Raw genomic sequence first — 16,125 nt, forward strand, 5'->3', positions numbered from 1 at the left:
TTCAAGTTCTGGTGCTTACTCTTCCTCCTGGTGGGAGAGAGGTGGTGAAAGAAAATGTGAATAGGGAGGAAGAGAGAGAGAGAATGCAAAGTGAGACAAAGGAAATCAAAGCATGTGATAAATATAGGCAGTGCAGAAAGATAAGGGAAAGGGAGTGTGTGTGAAAGAAGATGGGGTGCTTTTTCTGCCACTGAAGGATACCAGTAGCTTCCACTGTCTCCAGCAGGAGTTACTCTCATCAAACAACAGAATAAGGCCCCACAGAGAAGGAGTGTACGTGAAAGGAGAGGGGAGGTCAAAGTAAATAGTGGGGAAAGAAATAAGAGAGATTGAGATACACTAGGGACTTCTGTTAGGCCTGAATAAAAAGATATAGCAGACAAAACCAGGTATGCCAACCTGACCAAAGTCAGGCTAACAGAGGTTTGTGGGTAATCCCTGAGTGGAAAAGAACTGAGAAGCGGCATGTCTCACGAAGCGCTGGGAAAAAGTGAGATAAGGGAGGGGCTGCATTCCTGGTATAGTACCAACTGTGCTGTGTTAGGAACAGTTCCTTTGAAGAACTGATAAGAAATCCCAGTCTCCCTGTTTTCACTACTTGGTTCAGTTCTCTGTCTGTTTTAACTGCCCTACATTCCTAACTTCTGGTGCTTGCTAAGATATTGTTAATCACCTAATGCAGTAAAACATGTATACTTCCTGCTTCTGACGTACTTAAACATTTTGTTATTACCTTTTGAGTTTTTGGCTAGCTGTTCTTCAAACCTATCATGTCTTCTCAACTCTAACCCAAACAGTCCCAAACTTTTCAGTCTCTCCATCCAGAGCTCCAACAAGTATATGGTAATTCTCAGTAACATTGGGACTATCCATGTATTGATATGAGTTACTCTGAGCAATTAAAGAGAAAAAAATAATCTCATTTTGAAGTAGGCTTCTAAACATACAATGCAAAAATGTTGTAGCTTAAATTTAAAAGTTCTAAACCCCATTTCAATCATCATAACTGTTCAAAGAATTCTTCATTTCCTATTTCAGAGACTAGCATTTATGCTCTAATAGTGATGCCCTGAAAGTATGCAAGTGACGAAATGTTTCTAAATCTCCATTAGAAGCTTAGATCACAGTGACATTTTAATGAAAGGCTAGAATTAACCTCACTCAAATGCAAAATTGTACCAGGAGACTTTTTATACTAGACTAACAATGAGGTGAGGTTATAAAAGCTACTGAGAGAGCATACTGTTAGATCCAACTTTTCAGCTCTGATTTGCAAACCTGAGAAGTAAAATCCCAGCTATTATAACTCTGCTGTGCTGTTAAGTGTAGCACACAAAGAGTTAAAGTAAAAAGGAACAATAAAGTACGGTGGAACCCATAAAAATGAGTTAAAGTGTTGTAAGGTCTACAATAAATATATAATTATATACATCATCCCTGAATTGGTCTTCAGATACATGCCTTACATTTAAAAAAAAAAAAAAGATCAGATCTTTAGCACGGAACCAGAGCAGCACAAAAGAACAGACTCTCCAACCGCACTAATTTGAATCAAATACTGGAATGCTTCAAAGGTTCCAAGAAAAAACAGTTACTCACTTCTCATAACTGTTGTTCTTCGAGATATGCTGTTCATGTCCATTCCGATCGGGTGTGTGCACATGCACGTGCATGGTGGCCAGAAGATTCTTCCCCTAACAGCCATCGGGCTGGCCTGGGCACCCCCTGGAGTTGCACCTTCATAGCACTTAATATAGAGCCCTGCCAACCCACCACCTCTTCAGTTCCTTCTTGTCAGCTACTCTGACAATTTTGTTCTTTATGATAGTTTCAACCAATTTGCCCAGTACTGAAGTGAGACTTACTGGCCTGTAGTTGCCAGAGTCACTTCTGGGGCCCTTTTTAAAAATTGGCATCACATTAGCTATCCTTCAGTCATTTGGTACAGAAGCTGATTTAAATGATAGGTTACAGATGACAGTTAGCAGTTCTGCAATTTCACATTTGAGTTCCTTCAGAACTCTTGGGTGAATACCATCAGGTCCTGGAGACTTATTACTGTTTAGTTTATCAATTTGTTCCAAAATCTCCTCTAATGACAGCTCAATCTGGGACAGTTCCTCAGATCTGTCACCCAAAAAGAATGGCTCAGGTTTGGGAATCTCCCTCTCATCCTCAACAGTGAAGACCGATGCAAATAATTTGTTTAGTTTCTCCGCAATAGCCTTATTGTCTTTGAGTGCTTCTTCAGCATTTCGATCGTCCAGTGACCCCACTGGTTGTTTAGCACGCTTTCTGCTTCTGGTGTATTTAAAAATAATTTTGCTATTATTTTTGGAGTCTTTGGCTAGCTGTTCTTCAAATTCTTTTTCAGTATTTCTAATGATTTTTACTCTTCATTTGCCAGAGTTTATGCTCTTTTCTATTTTCCTCATTAGGATTTATCTTCCACTTTTTAAAGGATGCCTTTTTGCTTCTCACTGCTTCTTTTACTTTCTTGTTTAACCACGGTGTCTCTTTTTTGGTTCTCTTACTATGTTTTCTAAACTGGTGTATACATTTATGTTGAGCCTCTATTGGTGTCTTTAAAAAGTTTCCATGCAGCTTGCAGAGATTTTATTTTTTGGTACTGTATCTTTTAATTTCCGTTTCACTAACCTCCTCATTTTTGTGTCGTTCCCTTTTCTGAAATTAAATACTACAGTGTTGGGCCACTGTGGAGTTTTCCCCACCACAGGGATGTTAAATTTAATTATATTATGGTCACTATTACCAAGCAGTCCAGCTATATTCACCTCTTGGACCTGATCCTGTTCTCCTCTTAGGACTAAATCAAGAATTGCCTCTTCTCTTGTGGGTTCCAGGACTAGCTGCTCTAAGAAGCAATCATTTAAGGTGCCAAGAAACTTTATCACTGCATCCCATCCTAAGATGACATGTACCCAGTCAATATGAGGATAGTTGAAATCCCCCATTATTATTATTATTATTTTAATAGCCTCTCTGATCTCCCTGAGCATTTCAGAGTCACTAACACCATCCTGGTCAGGTGGTCTGTAATATAGCTGTTGTGGAAAAATTAACCATGTGTTGTGTTTGGATCAGAACAGCCTGAGGCTACTTTATTGACAAGCATGCCCGGGGTCACTATCAATGGACAGTGCACTCAAATTCAGATAGACAGAGGCTTAAATAGCTTACAACCACAATTAGTCAAGCACATTTCTTCATTAGCAAAACTCCACAAGGCCGAGAAAAACAATCCCTTATTTGGAATACCGAAGCACCCTAAATTAGAAAAAACAACCCCTTAAAAGGAATACTGAATGCAAGCTTTTCCTGTTAATTAAGGATCAGTTTATTTGCAGAAAACACATGTCCTTACAGTTGAGGGCGGCATACCAATCTGCTGGATCTAGTGAGGGGATGATGGAGGCCAAGGAGACCATGCAGAACTTTGGTTTTTTATGAACTTGTTGAGTTCTCGCAGGTCCAGGATATTTGCAAATAACGAAAGCCAAAGGCAGCCTTTGGCTTTTGGAAATACTAGGAATAGAAGCGCTTGCCCCTGTGCCCTGAGGAATCTCCTCCACTGCCCATAGCAATAGGAGCAACTGCACCTCCTGGATGAAGAGTTGCTCGTGAGAAGGGTCCCTGAAGAGGGACAGGGAAAGGGGATGGAAGGGCGGGAGGGCGCAGAATTAGATTGAGTATCCCCTCTCTACCATGCAGAGCACCCAGTGATACGGGACCAAGCACAGTAGAATGGGGATAGTTGGCAGGAAAAAGTAAGGCAGGTAGATCCAGTCTCTGATCTGGTGTGCCATCCTCGACCACACCTTCAAAACGCTGGTTTAGGGCTAGAGGGCGGCTTGGGATGGCCAGACCCCTGGCTTGAGGATGGCTGTTGCCTCCTCCTGCCTCTTCTGTTCCTTCTCAGAGAACTGTCCTGCCAGTTCTGCTAATGGAATCTTGGAGGAGGTTGCGGTCAGAAGCGTCTCCACTGTGTGGTGGGAGCGTGCAGGCCCAACTACTCGAGGGTGGCTCAGGAGTCTTTCAAGCTGTGCAGCCTCTTGTCTATCTTTTCAGAAAACAGAGTCACACTCTCAAATGAGAGGTCCTAAAAAGTCTGCTGGACCTTGTAAGGCAGTCTCAAGTCTTGGAGCCAGGATCCCCTCCTCATGGCTACCCCAGTCACCTTGATCCTAATTGTGGCATCTACAGCATCCAATGCAGCCTAGAGGGAAGCCTGAGAGACTAGCTTCCCCTCCTCCACCAAGGCCAAGAACTCGATTCGAGAGTTCAGCAGGAGGAGCGCCGTAAATTTGGCCATCGCCGCACAGGTATTATACGAGTACGTGCTGAAGATGGCCCCTTGGTTCAAGATACAGAGTTGCAGACCCCCATGGAATAGACCTTTCTCCCAACAAGGTATAGGTGCTTAGCCTCTCTGTTTTTGGGGGAGGATCCTTGGAAACCCTGTCTCTCACACTGGCTAGCAGCATCCACAACAAGAGAGTCAGGGGGTAGGTGAGAGCATAAATGTTTGAACCCTCTAGAGGGCACAAAATAACGCCTCTCATTGTGCTTGGCCATGGGTGGCAAGGAAGCTGGTGTCTGCCACAAGGTCTTGGTGTCCACAATGGTTTTAATGAGTGCAAGGGCAATACGGGAAGTTCCTGAGGGGGCTAGGATGTCCAGCATGGGATCAGCCTCCTTGGCCTTAAAGCCCAGACACTGAGCAGCTCTGCACAGCAACTGCTGCAGCACCCTGTTGTCCTCGAGCACCAAGGCTATGACTGTACCCACCAATGCTTCATCAGGTGACAAAAAAGAGGAAGTGCTTATAAGGAGCAGATGCTCCCTACCATCCGCCCTCAGGGGATCCCTAGACTCTCCGGGCAGTATCAGTACCAGTGGTGCACTCGATGGTGCTGGGGCTGAAGATGCTGGACCAAGTGATGGCGCCACCATTAGTACGATGGGAGGAACCATTGATGGAACCGGTGCTGATCTGCTTGTCTGTGCTGATGAAGATGGAGGGCCCGTAGGCACCTGCACCATAGCTGACATCGACAATGGTGCTGGCATGGAAGTTGGGCATGTCAGCGGTGCTGAGGACATTGCCAAGGGCAGTGCACAGGTTGGTGCTAAATCCAGTGCTGGAGTCAACAATGGTGCCACTGTCAGAGATGGTTGGTGTGTGGGCAGGTGCCAAGGGATTATTTGTAGCTGATGGCGGAATAAAGATGGCTGAGACCACAGAAGACACGGCAGAGTGTGACCTTTGGTCCCTCCCTGTCCTTGGTGAAAGGCCCAGGGGATCCAGAAGGGCCACTGTGGTGGGTTCTGCCACTGCAGAGGCCATGTCTGGGCTCCCTACTGTCTCTCAGACCTTGATCAGCAGCTCCTGCTTCTCCTAGAGCAATAGGAGTTGGATTCTGACTCCGAGGTCTCCGAGACTGAAAACTACAGAGGATCCGAGCCTCAGTGCCTCAAGCGTCAAGAGCTCCGGGAGTGGGTAGGCTCTCCATCCAAGAGGTCCGGTGTCGAGGGACACGGAGAGGGGGAATGCCTGGACATCATAGCCAGGTTCTCTCTTGACTGCACCAGGGGGTGGGGTGGGTCTGCCAGCACTGGAGGTTCTTCCCTCCTTGGGGGAGAGAATGGTGCCGTAAGGTGCATGAAGTCCTGAGTGGTTTGGTAAGCTTCTGACATTGAAGGGAGCTGTAGCTGCTGTATAGAGAGACTGGCGACCAAGGGCAGGGGGAACAGGGGGCAGACTGAACTGCCTCACCTGGGCAGGAGTCAACATGGCTCCAGTAGGGGATCTGGAGCTGTGGCTCACCTGGGGTCTCACTTCTCCGAATTTAGCCTAAGGTGAGCAGCTGTCCGGCTTCTTTTTCTTCTGAAGCACCAGCTAGTGGGATCAGTGCTGCTCTCCGTCGGTGCCGAGTGTCCTAGGACGAGTCCTTTCTCAATGCCAAGTTTTCCAATGGTGCCGGGGCACTCCACATCGAGGACAAAGTGTTAGGAGCCGGGTCTCCTGAGCCCGGGTCAGAGTGGGGACATAGGGCTGCCTCCATGAAGATCACCTTAAGCTGCTATTCCCTTTCTTTAAGAGTTCTAAGGCAGAACTCATGGCAGGTCTTACAGCGATCCTTTTGGTGGCCCACCCCTAGGCACTGTAAACACAAAGAGTGTGGATTGCTCTTCAGCATGCGCTTTGGGCAGGCAACACAGTTTTTAAACCCCAGGGACTGCAGCATACCACAGCATCAGGGAGGCTGAAGCGGGGGGAATCCCCAACAACTCCATAGTAAGACCTCTAATATAAGAACAGATATTAAAGTAACTATATACAGTAACTACAGAATGCGCTTGCTAAGCAAGGACTAAGGGAAGTTCCAGCCAACTGTCACTGGTGATAAGATGGAACTGAAGAGGTGCCAGGTCAGCAGGGCTCTATATTGAGCGCCAGGAAGGCACAACTCCAGGGGGTGTCCAGGCCAGCCCTATGGATGCTGCTAGGGGAAAAAAATCTTCTGGACACTATGCACGTGCACATGTGTACACTTGATTAGAATGGACATGAACAAGCATTCGAAGAAGAACTACATTTCCCAGAACTTTATTGCAGAAATTCAGCAATAATTTGACATCTGCCTCCTTCTTCTGGGACTCACTGTTATATCCTCAGATACATGTCCCATATTTTGGACTGACACCAAGATGATGAGAAGGGATTTAAGCCAAGTGAATCCCTGTGATAGGGAACACACTGAGGAACCAAGAGATAATGAGAAGCTCTGGGCCTAGAAGGCCCCATTCAGCCTGCTGGGCATGCTCATAGTAGAGGCATAGCTCAAAAGGGAACGCACGTCTTGGTCAAGGTGGACAGAGTAAGGGAGCAGTCCTATGCTGTTAGCTCCTGCAGGAACTCCTCACCACCTGGACCAGACCTCTCTACTGAACCACTGAAGGCCCCCATGGAGATCGTGAATGACAGGCTGTCACTGAAGAGGAGAATCTGGATCGCTTCCTAGGAGAATCCTCACCCCTCTACTACCCACGAGTCCATAAGAAGAACTTATTGTGTGAGCAGAGGCTGTGGTAGGAAAAGACTTAGGGAGCAGGCTTGGTGGCATTTGCCCCCCCAGCTGCATACCAGACCTGCCAGTCACAGGGCCCTGAGTCGGAACCTGGTGGAGCAGGGAGGGCCCAAGATCTACTACTGCCAACCCCACAGACTCTTGCCATTGGGTGACATAGCTGGACTTAGATGCACCCGGCCCCGATGCTCCCATAGACCACAAAGATTCCTAATTAAGTCCTCCTACTCCCTTGCACCCTAGCAACACAGGTTTCAGAGTGGTAGCTGTGTTAGTCTGTATCACCAAAAAGAACGAGGAGTACTTGTGGCACCTTAGAGACTAAACACATTTATTTGAGCATAAGCTTTCGTGGGCTAAAGCCCACTTCATCGGATGCATGCAGTGGAAAATACAAAGGATATATATACACATACACATACACAGAGAGAGAGAGAGAGAGAGAACAAACATGGGACATCCTGATTATCATTACAAAAGTTTTTTTTCCTTGTGCTGGTAACAGCCCACCTTTATTGATTAGTCTTATTAGAGTTGGTATGGCAACCCCCATTTTTTCGTGTGTGTGTGTGTGTGTGTGTGTGTGTCCTCCTACTGTATTTTCCACTGCATGCATCTGATGAAGTGGGTTTTAGCCCACGAAAGCTTATGCTCAAATAAATGTGTTTAGTCTCTAAGGTGCCACAAGTACTCCTAGCAACACAGTATGTTTGAAGTGTCCTAGGAAAAATGCAGACATTATGGATGTTTGCAGCACAAGAACGAACATTAGCACACCAGATGAGACCAGTGGTCCATCTAGTTAGTTTCCTACCTCTGACAAAGGTCACTTCCACCTGCATCAGAGGAAATCTCACGTAAGAAACTCCATAGTGGACAACTACAGAAGGGGAAGTTTGCATGGATTAATTATGAGCTGTAGAAGAAAAAAGCATTTTATCAATTTAAGGTGGTTCTCTTTCACTTTAATTAAATATCCCCTTGTTCTTACATAATGTGAAATAGGTAAGTAGGAGGGTCAAACTGACCTTTTCTATACTATTGATTGTCTTTATATCCCTATCATGCTTTCTCTTGTCTTGTTTCTAACCCAAGTCCCAGTCTTCTCAGCCCCTTCTCCATATGGAGGTCTTTTCATGACTGATCAGTTTCTTGCCCTTCTCTGCTCCCCTTCTATTTCTTTTCCATCTTTATTTGAAAAAGACAAAAATATATGGTGCTGGTCATGTTAAGAGTCACTTAGAAAAACAAAGTTCTTAAGTGAGCAACCAAATCTGGGCTTGGTCTTACAGCTATGCAATTCCAACAAGTATCTGAGAATAAAATGTAAATTCACAGAAATAAAAACAGCCCAATGAAAACTAGCATTTACTACTAAGGATGCACAACCCAAAGTAATGTGTTGTTTTAATGACCTATACAATAAATCTGACTACAATTTTAATAGACAATTTAATCCTTGTGTCATAATTAATAGATTCGATACCATTTGTGCCTGTTATTTGGTTGCAGCTCTGAAGATATATTAGCATATGACAGATCCAAGAAACCACATTTTTAAATAGAATCTATTCATGCTGGACAGTGTGTTCATCCCATAAATAGTTTTTACAAATTTTGCTTTTAATCACCAGTTTAATGAGGTCTAATGAATCCAGATTATCCTCTGCTTTTTAATGTGGCACTGAAAACAAAAAATATCAAAGGGAAAAGGAAATAAATGAGTAAAAACTAAAGTTAAAAAAAAGAGAGGGGTAAAAATTGCCAGACAAATTGCAGATGGCTTGTCAACAGACAGTAGTCCAAAACATACTGATTTAATGAGCACTAATGTTTATTATGGGCATAGCGTTTATTAATAAACCTGCAATATCCTAAACCTGTTATCCAAACCTCTAACACCTTATTTTGTGATTAGAACCAAAGACTTGATTTTTGTACATCTAAGTCTTTTTTTTTTTTAAGTCAGGAATTTTTCACAATATATCTTGATATACTAGTTGCCAGCATAATTCTAACAGTATTTTGTATATATATTTATTGGAAGTTTATATAATAGCCATTTAAGAAAGATATGGCTATTTTGGTATTATTCCTATTAAAGTACAAGTCCATCCATCCAAACTGTTTTAGGGAATCTAGAATATGGAGGCCACTGATGGGGAGAGTATTTCCGTCCTTCGGTGTACTAAGGTTAAAGTTTATCTTTTTTTCAAGTGACTGCATTAGCAAAATTAAGCTCGATTAGTTTGCAACAACAGATGTGTATTGTACAACTCTCTTTTAGAAGCTCCTCCTGTACACCAACCAGGATTTTCTCACATTATTATTCTTCTAAGTGGTCAGAGACCTAATGGAGACTAGAAGAAGCCTGAATTTCAAGAGCAAGTATGAATGGATTCATAAGGATGCCACCACAAAGATAGATATTTTGTAACCATTAAAAATAAATAAATAAAAAGAGAGAGAGAGAGAGAGAGAGAGAACAATCTTTTGTATAACCAGTCTTTCATCTAGATACTAATGAAAAACTCAAGGTTTTCTCATCACGATTTTCAACAAGCCAAATAAAAATATTATTTTCTCCCACTATAAGCAGTGTTTTTAATTTAAACATTAGTTTGCATTTCTAGTGCAAACAGAAAAGCTAATTTCTCACTTTTTTTTAATCAAAAAACATGCCAAATACAATTATTTAAGTCTTTAATAAAAACTCTTCACTTTTATTTTTTTTTAAATATGGGCATGACACCAGAAAATGTATTCTATTTATTATACTGTACATTGCTCAGCAATAACAAATTTTAAAAATATAAATCATTTACATCTTAATCTTAACCCTAAAATTTCCTGTCAACATGGTTCTGAGGAAGATGGCTTGAAACTTCATGCTGGATTCCAATTTCTAGGTTCTTTTCTCTTACAAACATTTTTGTATCATCTTTAGAGTCTGATTAACATCACATTGTTATAAACATCTATTTGCTATGTCTCCAAGATTTACTGCAAAATATTGTGGGTTTGGAAGCTGTAGATAAGGAAGAGGAACAATTGGAAGATGGTGATTCAGGTTAGGCCATTTTAGAGGTGATGGTAACATTTTCAGTAATTAAGTGGGAAGACCTGGTCTGGGTACGATTGGTAACTAAAGTAGTACAGACTGGGCTGGATAGTTTATTAAGCGGGAGAAGTGTTTGGCAGCTATAAGGTAGATTTAACATGGGCCATTTTGTTGCTGTTATGTTTGGCAACTGGTATCACTGAAATGCACAGGGAATTAAACACTGATTTTTATATATTGTCATAAGAACCAAGTTTTTTATTTTTATATATATATATTGCAGTTCATCACTGAAACACACACAAAACCCACTTCCCTCTTAAATTTTTGAGAAACTGGCAACTCTTCTCATTGATGTCCCACATTTTCCACTATAACACAGAGGACCTGAACGCCCTCTGAAGCCAAAAGGGATTTTGCCAATGACTTCACTCAGAGCAAATGAAAATTTAAAATAAGACGTTTAACAGAATTTAAATATCTGTTTCATCATATATATTTCTTCATATATATTCATTTGCATTGTATTTAAAATAATTTTCTCCAATAAACTTGTGATGATTAATGTAATATTTCTCATTAAAACATCCGTAGGATAACTAGGATTTTGAATATGCTAATAGTTTAATGTACTAATTTGACTAGGTGTTTGACTAGCTTGCCTCGTTACCAAGGGTGAAACAGGTTTCACAATGATTATTCCATTATGAAACTATGTAGTATTCAAAGCACTCTATTTTTCCCCTCCTCCCCTTTAAAGAAGAAACATTATAAATGGAATGCATCAGGGTAGACAATTATGAATGTGTAACTTTATAACTCATTCACGTCTTCCTAGCTCCTAAGAGTGTTGAGCACATTGCCTCACACCACAATTCACAGGATGATCCTGTGCATGTGAGGATGACCGTAATTAGACATTTTAAGTGGGGGAGGGAAATTATGCAACCCGCACCTCCATTCTTCCTTCCACACTACAGTTGGAGCCAACTGGTTTTTCAAGCCTGTTATGTGCAATTCTTCTGTTAAAAGGGGAACTATTCTGTAAGAAGATTAGATATTAGCTTAAGCTGCCTTAGTACAACTGAATAAGCACAAGCCTGAAGATATACAAATGCTAAATCCGTTGGCATTATCATTTCTTAAGCATTCAGAAACCTCAGAGAGAGCTTTTGTAGATGCTAAAGCATCATACTACGGGTAAGTGTATTTCACAGACATACCAAATCTGTTTATTTTTAACAGAAGCAGCATTATTCATGTAACGTTATAGTGCAATAAATAGATTAGGGCATTAGGCAACAGAATTATTAAAAGATCCTCAAACTGAAGGAAAAAAAGGAATGTCAAAGCTTCTATTCCCAGCAAATACGTAATGAAATTTAAATTCAATCTAGCTCAAAATCATTTACCTTTTGGCATTGTACATCAGTATACTAAGCATCAAGACAAAGTAAATAGCCTTCCAAGTTGAATGAAAAATTACTCTGTCTCTTTTGATTTAATGTTAATTTCCAAATTTCTAGTAACCTGTAGTCATTTATTTAGGGCACTGTGTTAACATACTGCTTATTACGCAAACCTAGAGATAGGCATGTCATAGTATAATTCCCAATTCTGAACCTTAGCGTCCAAAATATGGGTACTAGCATGAATTCCCCTAAGCTTAATTACCAGCTTAGATCCTGTAGTGCTGCCACCAATCAGGACTTAGAGTAGAGTGTCTGATAAACTCTGGTCTCCCTCAAAACCTTCCCTGGGGACCCCCAAGACCCAAATTCCTTGAGTCTCACAACAAAGGGGAATAAACCATTTCCCTTCCCCCTCCTCCCTTCCAGGTGTTCCCTCCCTGGGCTCCTGGAGAGATATACAGATTCAAGCTCCGTGAATCTAAACAAAGGGATTCCCCCTTCTCCTTTCTTCCTCCCAGATCTTTCCCGCCCTGGGTACACTAGGAGATCTCCGTGATTCAAACTCCTTGAATCACAACACAGAGAAATCAGGTGGATTCCCCCCATTTTCTCTCCCTCTCCCTTCTTCTTCCCTGTTAAGTACAGACTCAATTCCCTGAGCCTCAACAAGGGAAAAAAAATCAGACAGGTCTAAAAAGCAAAACTTTTAAGAAAAAAAGAATAAAGAAAAATTCAAGATGGAATATTACAGGGTCTGTCAGCTTATAGACACTAGAAAGAAGCCTCCCGCCAGCAAAATACAATTTAAAATACTTCCAGCAAACTACACATTTGCAAATACAGAAACAATTAAAAGACTATAACCGCCTTTTTTTACTAAAATACTCACTGTTCTGAATATATAAGAGACTGTAGCAGGGAGATTGGCAAGAAACCTGGTTGCCCATCTAGTCCCTTCCAGGACCCAGAGAGAACAAAGCAAAACCCAAAAAACACAAACAAAGGCTTCCCTCCACCGAGATTTGAAAATATCTTGTTTCCTGATTGGTCCCCTGGTCAGGTGTTTGGTTCCCTGTTTGTTAACTCTTTACAGGTAAAAGAGACATTATCCCTTAACTATCTGTTTATGACAAGGCACTTCCAAGATTTTAATTTGTACCCAATACCTTGTGCATCTCGTTTTAGTCTATCATGCTCTAAGTCTTGTGGCAGACTTGAGCAAAACAAACAGAATGCATATACCATTTAATTCACCTAGGAAAATGAAACCTGCCCCTGTGCAGAAGGCTCATCCACCACTTACATTTCTCTGTGAAAGTTTAAGCCGGACTTACATTGTGCATGGCCTCATGCTGGCACTATGTAAATGGGTATCAATTCTACTGCAGGATAATATTAAGTAAGGAATAGGATGGCGTAGAGAGTATGCTTATAAAATTTGCACACAACACCAAGCTGGGACATACTGTAAGCATTTTGAAGGCCAGGATTAGAACTCCACATGATCTTGACAAATTGGAGAACTGGTCTGAAAACAATAAGATAAAATTCAGTAAAGACAAGTGCCAAGACCACACTTAAGAAGGGGAAAAAAAAACAAATGCAGTTACAAAATGGGAAATAACCAGCTATGCAGCAGTACAGCAGAAAAGGATCTGGGGATTATATATTATCACAAATTGAATATGAGCCAAGAACGTGCATTTGATAAAAGGTGAATATCATTTGGAGGGTGTATTAACAGGAGTGTTGTTTGTAAGACACAGGAAGCCATTTTCCTGGGCTATGAGGAAAGGTTGAAAGAATTGGCATGTTTAATCTTAAGAAGGCTGAGGGGGAACCTGATAAAAAAATCTCCAAATATATCAGAGGTTGTCATAATAAGGGTGGGGATCAGTTGTTCTCCATTTGATGTCCACTGCATTAAGGAGAAATAGTTATCTGTTTACGTTGCAGCAAGAGAGATTTAGGTTAGATATTAAGGGGAAAAACCTATAAAGGATTGTTAACTTTGGAATAGTTTGCCAAGTGACGTTGTGGAATTCCTGTCATTGGAAATTTTTAAGAACAGATTTGACAAATACCTGTCAGGGATGTTCTAGATGAGAGGTCAGCAACCTTTCAGAATTAGTGTGCCAAGTCTTCATTAATTTACTCTAAAATAAGGTTCCGCATGCCAGTAATACATTTTAACATTTTTATAAGGTCTCTCTCTACAAGTCTAAACTATTATTGTATGTAAAGTAAACAAGTTTTTTAAAATGTTTAAGAAGCTTCATTTAAAATGAAATTTAAATGCAGATCTTATCTGTTTAGTGCAGTGATTCTTAACCTGGGGTGCACACACCCCCTGGGGCAGGACTGGTGCAAGGATATTTTGCGGCCTAGGTGAAACTTCCATCTTACACATCAGTTCATTGAGCGGCAAATCCTCAACAAGTCTTTATAGACCCCAGGGGCCAGCCTGCCCAGGGACCAGCCCCCAGACAAGATTCCCCCCACCCCACCCTCTAAACTCCCCTGGAGGGTGCACAGCCCCTCCCAACCCAACCCAACCCAACCCAGGTGGCCCCCGTCCCAAGTCCATTCACTGGCTTTGCCGAGCTTGGGCTGCTGCAGCAGCTCGGCAGGGAGAAGCCACCTTCAGGAGGCACCAGAAAGCCAGAGCATCCTGCTTGCGGCAGCAGTGATCCCCAGCCATGGAGGAGCCGGTGCGGTGCATGGGGGCAGCAGCCCTGCAAAGGCAGAGGCAGCACTGCTAGCGGGGAGCTGTGGAGCCCCCCGTACCCCTCCTGCTCAGGCTGTGGCCCGGCACCCACCCCAGAGGCTCCTGCAGGTTTCAGTGGATGTATGTGAGCGCCAGCCCCCATGCGCCCCCTGGCTCCCCTCCTGAGACCCTCCCACTCTAACTGCCTCTCTAGGGCCCTGCCCCACCTGTCCCCTGACTGCCTCAACCCTTATGAACACCCCTGCCCCCAGACAGACCCCTGGGAGACTCCCACACCCCATCCAACCACTTCCCCACCCCCAGACCGGACCCCCAGAACTCCTGACCCATCCAACCCTCCCCCCTACTCCCTAACTGCCCCCCGAGACTCCCCTTACCATGCCCATGCCGGTCAGATGCTGGCTTCATGTGGAGTTTTGCCTCTACGTGGAGTGCTGAGGCAGCAGGGGGGAGGGGAAGAGCTGTGGGAGGCACAGCGGTGGCGGCTCATACTTCCAGGAGTTGCAGAACTCAAGTGCGGTGAGAGGAGAGTGGAGGGCACACCTGCCCAGGCTGCGGCCTGGTGCCCCTCCTGGGGGGGATCCTGAAGTGGATGCATGCTGGTGGCAGGCCCCCGTGTGCCCCCTGGCTCTTCCCTCACCACACTCAGGCTCTGCAGCGCCCGAGAGCGCAAGCTGCCACTGCCCCTCCCGCAGCAGGCTCAGGGCCCCATGCCCCAGCGGCTCACACTCCCAGGAGCTGCAGAACAAGCATGGTGAGGTGGAAACAGGGGGGCGGGGTGTGCCTGCTGCTGGTCTGGGGTCCCAGTCACCGGCCCTGCTTCACTCAGCCAGCCTTGTGCGCTGAGCGGGGCCAGCAGCCGGGACCCTGGCTGGCAGCCACGTGTCAGGCAAAAATCAGCTCGCGTGCCAATGGTGGGCTGCTGACCCCTGTTATAGATAGACTTAATCTTGCCTCTCCATGGAGAGGATGGACTAGATGATCTCTTCGGGTTCCTTTTGGGATGCATCAGGCGGGGTATGTCCTGCAAGGATAAGGAGGTGTTAGTACCGTTATACAAGGCGTTGGTGAGACCCCATCTGGAATACTGTGTGCAATTCTGGTGTCCCATGTTCAAGAAGGATGAATTCAAACTGGAACAGGTTCAGAGACGGGCTACAAGGATGATCCGAGGAATGGAAAAACTGCCTTATGAAAGGAGACTCAAAGAGCTTGGCTTGTTTAGCCTGGCCAAAAGAAGGCTGCGGGGGGATATGCTTGCTCTATATAAATATATCAGGGGGGTTAACGTTAGGGAGGGAGAGGAATTATTTAAGTTTAGTACTAATGTAGGCACGAGGACGAATGGGTATAAACTGGATATTAGGAAGTTTAGACTTGAAATTAGACGAAGGTTTCTAACCATTAGGGGAGTGAAGTTCTGGAACAGCCTTCCGAGGGAAGAGGTGGGGGCAAAAGACTTTCCTGGCTTTAAGACAAAGCTTGATAAGTATATGGAGGGGATATTATGATAGGATCGTTAATTTGGGCAATTGATCTTGGATTACCACCAGATAGGTCTGCTCAATGGTCTGCGGGGAGATGTTGGATGGAATGGGAACTGAGTTACTGCAGAGAATTCCTTCTTGGGTGCTGGCTGGTGACTCTTGCCCACATGCTCAGGGTTTAGCTGATCGCCATATTTGGGGTCGGGAAGGAATTTTCCTCCAGGGCGGATTGGCAGGGGCCCTGGAGGTTTTTCGCCTTCCCCTGCAGCGTGGGGCACGGGTCGCTTGCTGGTGGTTTCTCTGCAGCTTGAGGTCTTCAAACCAA

The 16,125-nt window shown here is 43.8% G+C and overlaps 1 protein-coding gene across 6 annotated transcripts in view; it reads right to left on the minus strand.

The window, feature by feature from the left end:
- TAFA5 (TAFA chemokine like family member 5) overlaps positions 1-16,125 on the minus strand; it is a 628,888-nt gene that overhangs the window by 569,743 nt on the left and 43,020 nt on the right. The gene's annotated exons all lie outside the window — the stretch shown is intronic.

The sequence above is a fragment of the Gopherus evgoodei genome, chromosome 1, assembly GCF_007399415.2.
Source record: "Gopherus evgoodei ecotype Sinaloan lineage chromosome 1, rGopEvg1_v1.p, whole genome shotgun sequence".
Taxonomy (NCBI): Eukaryota; Metazoa; Chordata; order Testudines; family Testudinidae; genus Gopherus; species Gopherus evgoodei.